This window comes from Ixodes scapularis, unplaced genomic scaffold, assembly GCF_016920785.2.
Source record: "Ixodes scapularis isolate PalLabHiFi unplaced genomic scaffold, ASM1692078v2 PGA_scaffold7__128_contigs__length_106722199, whole genome shotgun sequence".
NCBI classification, from domain to species: Eukaryota; Metazoa; Arthropoda; class Arachnida; order Ixodida; family Ixodidae; genus Ixodes; species Ixodes scapularis.
The window spans coordinates 73,625,295-73,642,208 of record NW_024609882.1 but is presented as its reverse complement, the minus strand read 5'-3'; the positions used below and the strand labels follow the sequence as shown (position 1 = coordinate 73,642,208).

The 16,914-nt window shown below is 45.5% G+C and overlaps 1 long non-coding RNA gene across 1 annotated transcript; it reads right to left on the bottom strand.

Annotated features, from left to right (window-relative positions):
- Positions 1-2,347: 2,347 nt before the first annotated feature.
- Positions 2,348-10,075, bottom strand: LOC121833275. Its single transcript, XR_006076598.1, has 3 exons — positions 9,553-10,075; positions 8,973-9,136; positions 2,348-2,680 (listed from the first exon to the last, which is right to left on the bottom strand). It is a non-coding gene; the product is annotated as an uncharacterized LOC121833275 (long non-coding RNA).
- Between the last annotated feature and the right edge of the window lie 6,839 nt (positions 10,076-16,914).

Here is a 16,914-nt window from a genome sequence, read left to right as displayed (position 1 = left end):
AACCCATGTCTCTGCTAGTTCTTCCTAACCTTCAGACCCTCAAGGCGACCCTAATTTCTTGAGCGAACAGAGCTTCATAGCATCCGCTCGGGCTGACCACCACGAGTCTTGGAGTCGCATGGGCATGAATACCGTATCACTCTGTTTCAAATCAAGCCTGCAGAATATTCCGGCGAAGGGTAGACGCAGAAAAAAAAATTTATGTACGCTATACGCAACGGTTAACACAGACCACTGTGCGTGTTCTGTGTCGAGTGCTCTCGTGCCAACGCCAGCTGCCATTGATTCAGCAATGGCCAGCGGTTGTGATCAACCTGGCCGTGTTCCGAAATTTACCCAATCTCACTCTAGAGTAACAGTTTCATACCTTGGTGTTCGAAAACCTTTTTGCGTCTGGCGTTGCTCAGCTTGAAATGTCCCGTGACATGACCCGCAGGAGTAGCTGGGATCCAGTCGAGTAAGGTTTGGAACACGCCCCCTGTCAGGGGAGGATACCCTCACAGAGGGCCCTATTCATTTGAGCAGTTAAATATGGGTAATCTGGCCCTGCCCCTGGGCGACAAGAGCAACATGGTGAAATGCTGGCCTGTTACATGGAGGCGCCAATTGTATTGCCGGATAATGCATTATCCGGCACCTTGACTCAACCTTTACAAACAAGTGTTCTTGAATTATCTGGTGACAAGGAATCCTAGCAACCTTCAAAAGGTGCTATGGAACCCACCTTTCCCTTGCGCCCCTTCCACACTCCTTGATACTGCAGCATTCATGCTGCACCAGGCACGTCATGCTTTACCGCTTTGCACCATCGTGCTCACAAAAGTTTCAGTGCTTTGCTCCGCCACGCATGCATCACGCTTCACCGCTATACACCGGTGCGTTGCGGCAGTGTATAGCAGTGAAGAAATACTTTGAAAATATTTGAAGTTGCCGAATACTCCTCACCAATTCAAAGTGCGAGTAGAATACGGCGTCATTCGCTTCAATATTCTGAATTTTAGAATATTTGTACAACCCTATAATATGTCGTAAAGTAACGCTCAGGCATCTCTACAAATCCGGAGATCATTGCAAAAAAGTGGGAGATGGGCACTTGATATGCTATCGATGTTATCTATATTTCCACTGTCCATATTTTTTTAGATGTTACAACATTTAGGGGTGGGCGCTTAGTGTACAATCGGAGGATGCTGGGTATTTCATGGTATACATAGCATTTGAGTAGAAATATGCAGTTCTTCACTTTCCCATAAAAAAATGAAATATATATATTTGGGTGCTTGCGGAATTCAAAATACCAGCCTATGAAACCTGGTTTGGGAACCCTGGGTGTATAATGTTCACCTGTCTGTAAAAAGCTTCCCAAAGCAATTTTTAAGAAAATAAAACTGAACCATCTAGAATGGCCCAAGCTGAAAAAGGCTTCCAAATATTCCGTTTGTAGCATTCATAATTAGGCACTGAACTTTTCGCTTGATGCTTTGATTGATTTTGTTTCTTTTTATGGGAAAAAGTGCACATCAACAATGGAAATCAGCGACATGGTTTGCAAGCCACCCAACCAATGGTGTGTGAGCCTCCCTATGGCTGAAAAAGACGAAGAGAACACAGACACAGCGCTCACTTACGACTGAAAATTTTACTTCTGCATGGTACAGTAAGTAAACATAGAAAGAAGCAGACAGATACCATTTCAAAATGACCAACCAACTAGCCCAACTACACAATTTGTTGCAGTTCTTCTATGGCCCTGAATTCGTTCCTTACCACGAGAAAAGTGATGATTTTTCAAGCATCTCTGCAGATCCCTTCATTTTTAAAGCTATTTGGCACATACCATAAAATCCCGAGGTATGCACTTCCCAATCAGCAACATTCACTTGTATCCCACCACAGCTAACTAGCCGCATTGGTGTCGAGGCCATCACTGATCCCAACACTACTATTACTAGAAGTAGTCTATCTTTCGGTGTTTAAAAAGTAAAGCAAATCAAGCCAAAAATAGGGGTGGAGTACCTTTTGAGATCTTAGAGTAGAGTATTATGACACATCAAAATGCAGGCACTGAGATGCTCTTTAGAAATAAACAAACTTTGAAATAACGGATTAGAAAGTTCTTGTAGGAAAGCTCTTCATTCTAGCTCATAATGGCTGGGATTGCACATAGGGGAAAAGAGACACTAACTGCCGAATTCACAAACCTTTATTCCGATTGAGGCACCCCCCCCCCCCCCCAATTCCTCAATTAAGGCACGAGGGACGGCACTGGCCAATCGCGAGGACGGCTAAGCAGCCTAGGCCGCCTATTTGTCGTCGCGACTGGCCCCCCCCCCCCCCCCCCCCCAGCACCGGCCCTCACACCTTCCTTGAGGAAGTGGAGGGGCGCCTCAATTGAAATGAGGTTTGTGAATTCGGCGGTAACTTAGCTACTGCTAGGGTCCGGCAAATTGGAGACATACACCTCCCCACTGGCCACAGGCTCCACATCTTAAACACCTGTGGACTTCGAAAGGTTAGAATGGGGCACAGCACCCACCAAAGATAGAATTACCATAAAGTTTTGCGAGTGCCTTGCCGAGCGCAAATGCAAGACGCTGGATGCCGCGGACACGGCACACGTGGTACTGGTCAGTAGCCAGCTTGTCGAGGTTGACCATGTTGCCTCGGTTGAGAAGAGGTACTGAAACATCAGCGAATGAATTAATTCATAGCATAAAACAAAGCTGGGTTGTGACCACTCCTTGGAACCACAGAGGACACACATGTCTAACTTGGAAGCAGCCAATGAACATTATAGGTTTAGGTAGGGGTCAGTATTTTTGATCTAATTGTGCAGCTATATTTTTTTGTGTGTGGGTGTGTACGTGCAGGGAGTGGGGGTTGTTAACTCATTGCAAATGTTTTATGGGGCTGGTTGCTTATTATTGGGGTCCACTTGCATTTAGTCAGGGGAGGATCTAACTGTAAACACAGACATCAAGGTGCAGTACTCGGGCTCGCCTTCTGAGTTAAATTTCTGTTCTCCTTGGGGACCGGTCCTCGTGTGCCAAGTTCACTGTGATTTTAAGAAGTGATTTGAATAGTTTCTTATCAAAAATGTTTCAGAACTTCCCAATGCATAGAGGCAGTTTCAAACTCTGTCAGAGTTTAAAACTGCCTTCTATACATAGAAAGGGTAAAAGCACAGGCGAGCTGGTGAAGAACTTCCATCGTAAACCGGAGACACGGAAAAATAAAAAAACGGACAAAACAACAACAAGTCTCAAACACAGCTTCTAGTTTATTTGAACACCTCCGCTCTTATATATACACAACAACCCTCCTCTCCAAAGGTCGACACACTTCCTCTCCACTCCATCAACGACATCTCAAACTGAACCAATGACACATGCTACCTCCCTTCCTTTCATACCAACCAAAAACTGACCCCTTCTATACATGTTACTTTCACAAATGGTATACTCTTTTTTTAATCTATCTTGTTATATTCCTGACATAATTACCTATTTTTTTGGATTTTCGAACTTTCAAGGAACTTACTGACCTAAACACATGCTTTTTTGACCTGTCTACAACTGTATCCATCGCTGAGTGCTTATAAAAGAACAAGTGTAATAGAATACATTTCACTGAAAAAGAAAAAAGATAAATTTTATGGCGTATATTAACTGATAAAAACCAAATATTGGATTTCGAAATAAAAACCAATAAATGTATGCCGAATTCAAAAAAAAAAAAATAATAATAAAATTGAAAACGCTGATCTTGTTCAGTGTTTTCGGAGTTAACTTTTTTTGCTCGAATTCGGGGGTATTTCTTTTTCGATGTTTAATTTTTTCCAAAGATTCTGTGTTTTTGTGTAAATTGGTTGAAGTCATTCCCAATTTACACAAAAAACACCGAATCTGCACAAAAAATTACCACCCCCCCAAAAAAAAAACAAGTACCCTCAAATTCGAGAAAAAAAATACTCAGAAAACACAGAACCCAAGTTATCGGTAGGTTGTGACTTTCCAGTTTTAACCTAAAAATACTGAGAAACATCAGCCGATGACGAAAATGCAAAATCGGTTATAACAGAAAAACACCGTTTTTGGGGACGATTTGGCGCTAGGCGATTACTATTTTGGTTGAAACCCCTAATTCTAGGCATTTGCTGAGCCTGTTTTGCTACCAAGAATTAAGCAAACTGGGGTCTCCAATCAGTGGGATCGCTGACCTTGGAGCACAAGGGCCCGAGAGGTGGGTTAGACGGTTACTACCAACAGTCACAACGCCCTTGTTGGTTCATGTCAGAGGACGGCAGATAGAAAAGCAACTTGTCCCAAACCAATTTTTTTTTTCACCGATCATCGCTGTTTTTAGCGTCTACATCATACAACAAGTCGAAAGCAGGGTTGTGCAGTATCGCAATACAAATGTATTGCAATAGTATTTCAGAAATACATTTAGTGTCTGTAGTTCTGTATTGCAACACTTTTTTTTTCACCACTATCTGTACTTCTGTATCGAAATGCATTTGGGATGTTTCTCAGTACCGCAATACAATCAAGATGGGATGTATTTCGTTACATTTCTTGAGAAATAACCCCCACCTCTGGATAAAGAAGATAACTTTTTTTGTTTTGCTAGAGAAGGCCAGAGGGCGTTATGAGGGGTATGCTGTGCATTTGCTATCATGCGAACCTAGGTTTGTTCGGAACTATTTGTGTCGGATCTTAGCAACCCCCTTCTTTATTCTGCAAAACTGAAGAATGTTTTCCACCATGCTTCTGCCACCCCCCCCCCAAAAAAAAAAAAAATATCTTGACTTTTTTTTTTAAGGGGACGCTGGGGCATTGTTACTATGCTGACCAACGTTCATTCCAATTCCCAGAAATATTTGTCTATGCGACCTCTTCTCTATTCTGCGAAGATAAGAAATGTGCTGTGAGCGGCGCATTTCTTAGTGAAGAAATGTGGTTCCCAGCTGTGAAAGTACTGTTTCTTTGATTTAATATAAACCAACTGTTGAGCAGCTATTTTTTTTTTGCCAACATGACGTTGCATTTGAATGGGCAATGGCTCACAGGTGGGCTATTTGAGAAGCTCCTGCTCCTCAAGTGTAACCGAGTTTGGCACTTGCATGTCTTTCTTTTGTATCGCTTCAGTGTAAAACAACAGACAAAGCAAGAATGATTTTCATTGCACCTCCTGACTAATTTGTTGCCTATGATATGACAGTTGGCACCTCAAGCAAATTAGAAAAATGTATTTCAGTATCTGTATTTCTGCCATCTCTAAAAGGTATTCCTGCATTTGTATTTCCAAATACATTTTGCTCCTTGTTAAAATGTATTTCCGATGCATATCACAATACATTTTTACAGATATATATAAGTATCACTATTTTAGCTATTTTGATGTATCCCAGCATTTGTATTCCCAAGTACATTAAGTACTTTGGCCCAACTCTGGTCAAAAGACACCAATGTTTGAAAAATAAATAAACAATGAAAAACATCCGCCGATTTTTCTCATAAAAAACACCGGAGGATATACGGCCTAATTATAGGTTATTTATATTTACTAAGTAAAATTCATTTTGGGTGTGTTTGTGGTATAAAAGTACAATCAAAACTCAATGTAGCTCCTTAATGTTTTCAATTAATCAATAAACTGGAAACTAAAAATAAAGCCTTTTTTTTGCTTTAGATGAGTGGAGACTGTTGTGAAGAGGCCACCGAGGCTTTGTTACCTTGCAGACCAGGATCTGATCAGAACATTCTGTCTTTGTACATGAGGACCCTCAGGGTATAATTAATTGATTACGCAAAATCTTAACGGCTTATGATAAGCGCAGCTTGCCATGAGTTATCTGCCATTTTGTGGTTTATGACGAGTGCACCTCATCACATACTGTTTTGTTCCTTTCGCAAGGTTTGCAACAAGGTCAGTGAATAAAAACAGTGTGAATTATCTTTATGATAGAATAATAAATATAAGAAACTGTTTCATATAAGGTCTGCTTAAAAAATGTAAAGCATTATAAGGTTAATCAACAGGAGATGCTATTTTCTATATTAAAAGAATAACAAATGTTTTCCATGAAACTTCATCTAGATTCTGAACATCTAAGGCACTGCAAGCACAAGCTTTACAGGTGTGCTCTGCACTTTCGTGCCATATCGATGGAGGGGAGCAGAGTTTATGCTTTCAAATACTATCAATAGATAAGAGAACAGCGATTCCTTCCATCGTGACGTCACAAGATCATTACTGAAAAGGCAACCTCACCATATCAGAGCATGGAGACACCTCAAGATAATTTAGGAGGACCAAAAACTGATGTGGAGATGAAGTTAACATTGACAATTGTGCAAGCTGGATGACCATAGTAAAAGAAGCAATGCGTAAAGCATGGACAAAGATTAGAAGACCAACAAACCACAGAACACCATTTTTATCGGCAACTGTCGAGAGCGTATTTACAGGCGCTAACATGATGCTCCACGGCCCTCCGCCCAAATCGACAGGTGCTAACTGATTGGACATCATTTGAAAAGCTCATCCACAAATGCAAGTGAGTGTAGCAATTGTTCTTTTGGTCTGTGTTGCTTGCATACTATATGTAAAAAGTAATATATATGGCTGGAGTGATCTTTCTTGGTATCATGAATACCTGGTTGTCAATAACACAGAATATGACATTTAGAATATCTCAAAGTATGCATAATGTGATACCAGTAGCGGAGCTAGCTGTAGAATTCTCTGGAAAGAGTAACACCTGCACAAGGCAAGCTTGAAGGTTCTGTCAAACTACATTAGTGATGGGTGTTACCTTGTGGAATCGAAAGGTGCAGCTTTGTTTTTGCAGAGCATCAGCAACCTGCGTCAGGACGCAGATGGCCGAAAGCGATGTTTCGTGCTTCTGTTGGGAGATGGAGCAATGTGCTGCAATTAGAAAAACCCGTGATGGCGAGTCCGACGAGGCTGAAGATAATCTTGCTGTAACACAGCTTTCTTCTAATATTGCCACACACGTCGCTGAGCGAGCGCGTACGTGGCCAAATGGTTACTGCACTTGATTGTAGCGCAGAAGATTTGGGTTTGATTCCAGGCAGCGGAATGTTCTTTTATTTATTCTTTCTACTTGGCGTTCTCGCAAATTCGAGAAATTTCTTGTCTGATCAAGCTACGAATGTTCTACGCACCGAAATGTCTAGGCCGAATGTTCCAGAGACCCACGCGACTACAAAAGGGACTCCGCATGGCGAGCGAAGTCAGTCTCTTCCTAGCGCTCAATCCTGCTGCTTCGACGCCTGCGACGCTAGCCTTTCTCTATTTTGTTTTGGGCACAAGTTTGCCCCGTTCAACGTTTAGTTTTGTCAGTTATTCGCCGCCTCACCATTTGTTATTCGTGACAATATAGCCATGCACGCAGACATGAAAGCCACAACAGAAAAACGCAATTGGGGTCGAGACACCCTGCCATAGACCCGTTGCTCCACAGTGCGGTCTACTTTCCGTGATGTGCTGTGCCATCTCTCAACATGAGAACGAAACACAACCCTCCACCGATAACTGAAAATCTTGCATATATTCTTCCGATTTTTCGCACAAACAAATCAGTGCCTTTAACTTTCACATGGTAACATCCACCACTGCAACACACCTGTGACAAAATATGAAGCTCGCTGCACCCAGACTATTATTTTTTGCTTCATTTTACAGCAAACCCCGCTACTGTGGCAACCTACATTTTGGGATCTGTTTTGTTTCATCGACAGACATCTCATCGACAACTTTTAATCAAACGACATATTGACATACATTTCGTCGACACTGACATGCCATCGACAATCGTTGCGCTAACCGTACGGTGTTCTGATGTTTCGTTGTGCATGTCACTGGGGCACGCATTAACTTACCCGGCCCGCCCGTCTACGTCATTTCGCAGCGACCGTCTGTGGCGGCTCACTACAGAAATATTAACATACCTGGCCCACCCACTGATCTCCACTAGAGGGGGCTGGATGGTGCATTGAGCAAGCAAGTATGAAGCCACCAGAGGTGAGCGGCTTGTCCCGGAAGTGAGCGCTTGGCAGGCTTTGTAACCCTTCCGAGTGCTGGTTCGAAAAGCGTCGAGGGCGCTGGATTTTCGCTTGTTCCCTAAAGAGAGCCTGCTTGTTGCGCATTAAGAGCGCATGCAGACCCTAGAAGCATCATGGGAAGCCATTCAATGTAAACATTTTGAGATTCTAGTTGATAAAGTTGTGAATATTTCTCAAGTTCAAATGCCTCATTCTCGGAATTTAATCCAGAACGGGAGTATTAAAACCCAATCAAAGACACAAAAAAGCATGGTCCAAAATATCGACTGAATGCACTAGGAAGACCAGCGCACGCCCGACTTTCGGGACAAGAATCAAACTTCCGGTGGCGTCACTTGCGCCAGGCTCGGACAGCAGCTAAGCGCCATCCAGCCCCCTATAGTAGAGATCAGTGGGCCCACCCACTCAAGCTGCTTAGCGGCAACATTCTGCGGGGAGTCACTACAGAAAAAAAAGCTTATCTGAGCTGTCGATGTAACAAACTGTCGATGAAACGAACTGTCAATGAAACGTCGTTCAATGAACTGACTGCCCCCCATATTTCAGTATCAGGATTTCTCCTTCAAATAAAACATATTTAAAGATACCTTGTCACCTATTTTTTTGGTCACACATATTTGAGTCGTTTTGCAATGCTCTTTTTATAAATGTATTTTAGTATCAGTACTTTAGCTGTCACTGCTGTGTATTCCAGTATTCGTCATTTCAAATGCTTTTTAGGTTATATCTGCCCAACCTTGTCACTCAATAAACAGCATTCCAGAGGCATCATGAATACCTGGCTACCAATAACACGGAAGATAACATCTCGTCACAAGGGGCATGTCACATGTAACTTAAAAGGACAGTGCACCAGGGGTGAAAGTTCCATGTACTTACGTCGACATTCACGATGGCAACGCCGAGGGCAACACCTTCCGTACTAGTAGGCGGTTCAGGGACAGCCTCTCATCCTCCCTGGCATGCCCGAAAGGCCCACCTCGTGGCACCAGCTTGAATACGAGCACGTGGCTCGCCAGGCCTTTCAGGGTGGACACAAGCTCCTGAAAAGTGGAAAGGACGTTGACTTATGCATAGGACAAAGCAAAACTACCGTAAAATCCCGTAAGGATGCCCACCCAAAATGAAGAGATAAATTGGGAAAAACATGGGGTGGGCTATCCTTGGGAATACGACAGCAAAATTTATTAAAAAAAACGCGATAAGCCGCTGGGCTATCCGCTACAAACCACATAAAACGGGAACTGATACCGCGGATTGCGGACACGGCACATTTATATTTAAGATGCGATAAACACACAAGACTTTGCTAAGACATCCAGTGTCATGGTAAAAGGGGTTGAAAACGCAGCAGATTCGCTTTGCCGTGTTTTCACGATTTTAACGCGCAGGCTGATTTAGCTTTCAGATATTGGCCGGTTCTACTGCGCAGGTAAAATAATGAAGATTGAACACATACCTTATAGAACGGGTTTTATGAAACGAACGCCAACAAAGTTGTCACAGTGCGACGATGTTTCTTCGCTGTCCACAGAGGTGATCGCTTGCGCATGTACGTGCGAGTGCGCGTCGTCGGCTTTGGGAGGGTCGTCTTCCGAGCACCACTGCGAGCTCGTCGGGTCGCTGGGATTGCGAGGCCACGCAGTGCTGCTCCGTCCGTTATCTTTTCCCGCCAGCGGGACTTTGGTTTAAATAAGCCTCCAAGTGGATTTGCCATGACTCCCGTTGAAACAGTTCAAACCTGTGGTTCAAACAGTTCAAACAAGCCGCCCCGGCAACCTGAGAACCGTTGAAAACAGCGAGGCCAGTGTGGCGCCAGTGGGCAAGTCATTCGTGAAGCTATCATGATATAGGATGGTCGAGAAATAAACCAGTTAGCTGGGTTTGAGACGTCCCTTTTTGTGTCCGATCTTTCTACTAAAATGTTTCCAATTTCTTCGACCACAGTCTCAGGTGTTATATGACATAATTATCATCATCATCACCACCACCCGAAAGGATTCCCTACGAGCGGTTTTCCCTACGCTGGCGTTGTCCCCAGATCTAGGCACGGGCAGATCTGTGGATAGGCGCTCGCTCCAAAAACCGCTCCTAGGCCGCCGCCATGTTGCTGATGCTGATGCGGCTGGTGCGACTCTCGCGCCCTCTATCAGCTAGAAATTTTCTGCCACTCTCTGGGACTGTGAAGACCCGCTCAGCGCGGTTCTCTACCTGCGTTGTTGCGGTTTTGCATTCGACGTTTTCTCGCCCCTCTTGAAAGTTTCCATTTAATTTTTTTTTATGCGTGCTGCGTACCGTTTCTGTGTTATCTTCCATTGTGAGAAATAGGCTGGTAGGTGCCTGCCATTCAAGCTTTTCTGCTCGACCATAGCCTCCTCTATACGGAGAAAGCCTGGCACATCGAAGACGGAGCCATAGAGCGCGCGGTCGCAGGAAAAAGGAGAGGAGGAGCGCGCCGAACGGTGACCAATATGGTAGCGCAGAGCAGAAAGGCCAGACCTTAACAGCGAGCGCTTGGGTCATGAGCGGCCGCTCCCCGAACCACGCTTGTTTTTGTGTTTTCGTCACCGTCGTTTTTGTACTCCGGGAGAAACGGGCGCGGCGATTCGAAAGGGCGCAGGGAGAAACGGGAAAGGGTGGACGTTGAGTTTCTCCTCTCCACGATAGCGACAAGAAAAGAGAAAAAAAAAAAGATTGTTTCTGCGTTTGGCCGCTCGCTCTTTTGTGGCGCTAGCGGACAAGGTTCTCTCCGCTCCCGTTTCTCCGCCCCTCCTTTCCCATTTACGGCGGCCGTCTTTTCACGCGACGCGCCAGGCTTTCTCCGTATAGAGGAGGCTATGGCTCGACATTCACAGGAAGCGAAGGAGGTGGAGGACGTCGAACGACCCTCGGCGCGATTTGGCGAACATTGTTCTCCCCCCTCCCAGAGATAATCCGCGTAGAATCCTCAGTCATCTCCAAAAATAGTTGTCCGGGTTGGGGTGAGAAACGGGTCAGTCGCGTTTGTTTCTTTGCCTTGGTGCGGTTGTGAAAAAAGGAAGCTCTCCCCAAAACGTGCCCCAAAACGAACGAAGTCGTCTCGGATTCCGTCCGATCGTCAAGATGTGACTGTCGTCGTCTGTGCCTGTGTTATTTGAGATCTTTTTCAAATAAATTCTGTTCGGATAACGCAGCATTGTGTGGTACGTACGATATATTGTTCGAATGTTAACACTTCCTGAATTGTATGTCCGTGTCCTGTCCATCGGTAAACACGTTATTTGTGAGCGTGAAAAATGCATGCCTTTCGGCCCTTTTCTGTTGCAATTTATTTTTGTCAGCAAAGCGCTTTGTCGTTTCACATGCGGCAAATCCCGCGGCGCCGTCAAGACTTATTTTAAGAAAAAAAAATAATAACTACCAGTCGCATTCGTTCTGTCGCGCGCGTATCCAACAAAAATAGTTTACAGTTTTTTTTTGTTTTGCTTTTTTTTTTTTTTCAAGTGTGGCACAATGCTTTCTTAATGTCCTCGGGAAAACACATGTACCCTGAAACACAAAATATAGCGGGAAAAGACGAAAATTTAGCCGCCAGCAGCGTTTAAAACTGCGCCTACGCAGGCTGCACCTATTGAAATCACAGTCCACTCGGTTAGGGTTAGGAGGGACGCCGGTGAGAGACTAGCCTCAAACTCAGTGACTGGGATTGAAAACGGTTTGTTGCTCCTGGGGTCGAGTCTTTTTTGGAAAGGTGTATAGGAAGCTGCGAAACTGAGCTTGCTCCAGTAACGTTGGTAGTAAGTGCTTCGCTGGCGCTGGCCACGGGTGGCGATGCGGCGGACACTGCCATCTTGAACTCTAATGGAGCGAAACCCTATCAGTTATTATGTTGTACCCTCGGTGGAAGAAATACATTTGTACCGCAGCGCGAAATTTGCCCTAGAGCAAGGAACCTGCGCTTCTAGCCTTTCCTGCAGTAAGTACATCATAAGGTGGAATAGAGTGTAACTGAGGTAGGCCAGCTCAGTTGAACTCAATGATCATTAGCTGCTCAATGAAAGTTGGCGCTTCCCTATAACTCAGGCCGATCACATTCGAGTAAACTGTGATGAGGAAAATATTCCTCTTTAATGGTGAGAGTGTTATAAATATATGTAACACCCGTGATTAATATGTTACAAAAAAAAATAAAAATACAATTTACATAACGAACTTACTTAGCCCATTGTGCTGATTTGTTTGCAGCGTACAATTTTGTAGTTGCTAGAAATTAAGCTTTCACCTTCAACGTTGCATGGCCGTCAAATTTTGTCCGTTTAATTTTATTAGCCTCAACATTAAGCTTTTAACATGACAATGAACTGGCCAGGAATGACGCTAAACTGGAAATTGTTTCTTTTAGCTATATTAAGACGCTGATAAACTAAGCTGCCGATGCTGTTGGTTTAATACTGAATAAAATCATGCCGCCTCCGACAAGTGAACAAAATTTAAGTTTAATAAAAGGACCAGCTCTTTTCATCAGAATAAAAAGCCAGCTCGTATCCGAGAAGAACAAATTCGATGGTCCGAAATGCATGCTCCACAAGATATAGGCACATCACAGTTTTATTGTACGCAACAATGACGGCTGGTAAGGTGCCATATGACGTCAGGTACAAGGCCCGATATAGTCAAAAGAGGTTGAGAAGCACGCTACGTGGCTTAATTATTATGATCATGCTCCTCCTTGCTTCGTGATTCGTTCTTCACCGTTTTTATCGGCGAATGCCGCTATCTCATCGGCCGTGAAGCGATAATGACATGCTTAGTACTAGCCATGCACGCCCTTGCGATTTTCAAGTGTTTTCACCCAAAGCCCTTGGTATCTATTTGCACTCCAAAGTCGTGCACTTAATCCCCTTTCCTCTGTTATACATTTCGGCCACCATTATATTGCGCTCCACACTTTAATAGAGGTCAGTTTCCAGCTTCGTTCTTTCGCGTGTATTCCGCCGGGTGGCGTCGCGGCCTCTGAAGTGGCTTAATAATAAGAGTTCGATCATTCTACTCGGGGACTTGTACGACAAGACTCGAAACTGGTTCGCACATTTTTGTTTGAGTGTGTTGCAGTGCGCTGCGCTTGCTTGCAAGCGCTGACGACGAGAGAACAAACTGGTCCAGTGGCGCCATTTATCAAGCAGCGCTGAAACACATCCGAACGGCGTACATCTAGACAGAAGGTTCTGCAGTACACGCGACACCGAACCTACGCAATATCTGTAAAAAAATGGTAGCTCTCAGAATTATTTTAAGTACACGGTGAAGGAATGACGCGTGAAATATAACGCACACCGGAAGTGTTCCACTGCCACCCGATAGATGGCGCCAGCAAGTTCTCGCGTCGTAAATTCCGAGTCCCTCTAGAGCGACACACAGAAGCAACCGACAAATCACGTTCAGCATGTACGCGAAGGTACCTTTGGTTATTGGTGACATGAGCGATCGAAAGCGTCTCTATGATCGGCCTTCCACGATTGGCCGAATGCTGATAATTACCTCAGCAAGGGCTATCTCGTGGACTGAAAAAATGAAAGCCGTTTACTACTCCCTGTAACGCAGAATTAGAGCGCAGCTCTTGAGGAGGAGGAGGGAAGGGCACTGGGGGGGTGGGTCAAGTGACCTCGGGTGGCGGGGGGGATCACGTGACCCCTCAAGGTCACGTGCATCAGTCACTGATAATGCATCAGTGACGTCACTGATGACGTCGCTGGTGACGTCATCAGTAATGATGACGATGCGGATGCCGGTGACGTCACTAATGACGTCATCAGTGACGATGACGATGCAGATGCCAGTGACGTCATCCGTGACGTCACTGATGACGTCATCAGTGGCGATGACATCAACGGGGGTCACGTGACCTCGGGGGGGGTCACGTGACCTGGGTAACCATCGTGACTCTCGTGAGGGTAACCCTAGCAACCCTCGTGAAGGGAACTCTCGTGACCCTCGTGAGGGTAACTCTCGTGACCCTCGTGAGGGTAACTCTCGTGACCCTCGTGAGGGTAACTCTCATAACCCTCGTGAGGGTAACTCTCATAACTCTCGTGACCCTCGTGAAAGTAACCCTTTTGAGAGTAACTAACGTAACCCTCGTGAGGGTTACGAGGGTTACGAGGGTTACCCTCGTGAGAGTAACCCTTGTAACCCTCGTAACCCTCACGAGGGTTACGAGGGTTACTCGCGGTTACGCCGACGCCGACGTCGACGGCGACGGCGACGCCGCTCAAGCCGGGAACGGGCGCCTAAGAGCTGCGCTCTAATAAGAATAATGGAAGAAATTCAATATTGATGGTGTTGGCAGTGTTCGTTTCAGAGCGCATTGACTTCAAGCTCCCACCATGTTCAATACAAACGCCATCAAATTTGTGGTTCGCAAGGTAATTACGTAAGGAGAGGTAACCATAGGAGGGCGCCACCAAAACACCTCGCCGTCAATAGCTTGCAGTCACTCGTGCAGGAGGCTGCGCCCGTGCTTACTTCACGAGCACCGAGAGACTGCAAGCCTGCCAAAAGGTAAAAAATTTAAAATTGGGTGGTGTGTGTGTTTATACAGCCTAGAACTTGGTCTGCCTCACAGGGGCGACGAGTATCCCAGCTGTAGATGAGAAATTTAGCCAGTGCGGTACAACCGCTAGCCTGGGGTCTTTAACGTGCGTCACGCAGTAGTGATACACGACCGCACGCCGGTACGATGCTCATCCAGATCGAAACGGGCAGGGGTGGGGCTCGAACCCAGGATCCCTGGGTTCTGGAGCGCGAGCTTTCGCTCCACGTGCTCCGAGCTGGTGTGCGCTAGACCACTCGGCCACCGATCCCCCCTGCCAAAAAGTACCATCGCCTGCATGCTGCACATGTTCGAGGCTTGAAGTTGTCGGTGTCGGTTATTCTAGCTTTTTGTTGCTCTAGTGGGACCAGGGCATAAGCGATCAGAAGTGGCTCCAAACGCAGTCCGTCACACTGAAACTTAAATGCGTGAAACCAGCCTTTTATGCTCGGATTGATAACCGCAGCATGCCGGTTTGGGGTCACTACCAGTTCGGCCGGGTCTCGCGGAAGGGCCGAGCGTGGATTAGGGCCGAGCGAGCCGGAACTGCCGAGTGCGGGGGCTAGGCCGACGACTGCGAAAGAGCCGGGAGAGGTGTCGAGGCCGAAAGGGGGGGGGGGGGGGGGGGGGAAGGCCGGGCACGGCGTCAAGGCTAAGGGAGGCGGAAGGGCCGAGAACGGGGGTGGGGGATTAGAGCGATAAGTGCACGCGTGGCTACTCCGTCGTCGCGGGAATTCGTTGGAAAGAAGACCGATAGATAGCGCGCCCTGTTTTCGCTCCTTTCTGTTTGGAGACCTGTTTGGTTTGACGAGTTTGATATCGATGCTTGCTTTTATTTATTTTTCTGTTCTTTTGCTATGAACTCGTGCTTCTTTGCTCCTTCGTCTTCTATGTGCTCGCCCAATAGGGCGCGGGCACAAGCTCAATTTCAATTGAAGACACTCCGTGAAGACGGTGTCACGCGGCACGGTCAGGAGCTGCATGCCGGCCAATGTTTACGTCTCTTCTTGTCCTTGCCTTTTTTCGGCGCCTATCTTTGAGCTGCATGTCGTCGCGTGTTACTACTTCCGACTTGATAAGGCATCCCTCACTGTCAAATGAAAGCGGTGAAATCTCGAAGCTGTTTTCTGCACCCCTTCCGACAGAAGGAGAAAAGAAACTTTCCATGATCCTACGGATAAATTTGGAGTACACTTGATGTGTGGAAAAGTGCAGAAATGCACCTACGAGAGAAGCTAAGCCTTTCGCACGCACTACAGTTTCTGTGTACTCCGACTTTATATGTACGACCGATCAAGGTAGTTTGCAAAGAAAAAGTCTACTAAGCAAACGTTTGGATATAAAACAAATGAGGAGACGGAATGGGATTTGCTTTTTTTTGATCCGAAGACCTGACATGAAATTCTAAATTGATACCCTAAAGCCGGGGTTCACACTGCTCATGCATCCTACAATAAACAGTCTTCCAGATATCAGTCACCGCGATATCCGTGGTTCGAATACCGCGTGCCATGTTTCTCCTTTAATTCATTGCCCTGCAGCATTCGAAGCACGGACCTCGCGGTGACTCGCGTTCGAATCTCTACGCAAACCGTCCTTTGTAGGATTTATGAGCAGTGTGACCCCGACTTAACGTTCAGGTATCAATTTTAACAAGACAATTCTGAAAGATTATCTAGTTGGGGGTGATATGTCATAACGGGAAACAGAAATCGGAGACACTTCAATAAAATGTAAAAAGGAATAAATTAACTAAGGTTCTATTAGAAAACAAGGGACCTCGTACTGAGTTTGTACGCTTTATGCATGAGCTCACTGATTTCTGTGCTTCATCGAGGTGCTGTTGTGAAGATTATGAAACCGGTTAAAAGCAAGAGTTGCTGTGTGAGTGTTTCGTGTTTCGTTACAGCGCACTCAAGTTTTTCGAGCGCTCTGTACACTCTAAAAAGAACCCGTGCGTCTGCTTTCCCGCACAACACTCCGAGAGCCAATCACCGCAACCTATGGAGGCAACTCAGCGAATGTCGATGCCGAAACATATTTTTAGACCAAAAAATGCAGTCTGAGTTGTGACATTAGGCAATGCGAGCGTGACTTTTTGCATTGTCGAACGTGCCGAACTCGAACACCATAGTGGAGATTATATTGCTGCGTCGTTAGTTGCGTCGTTAGTCCACAAGGTATTTTATTGGCAACCTCTAACCGTTTTAACGAACTAAGCTGAAGAACATACTCTAGTTGAATTTTGAAAAA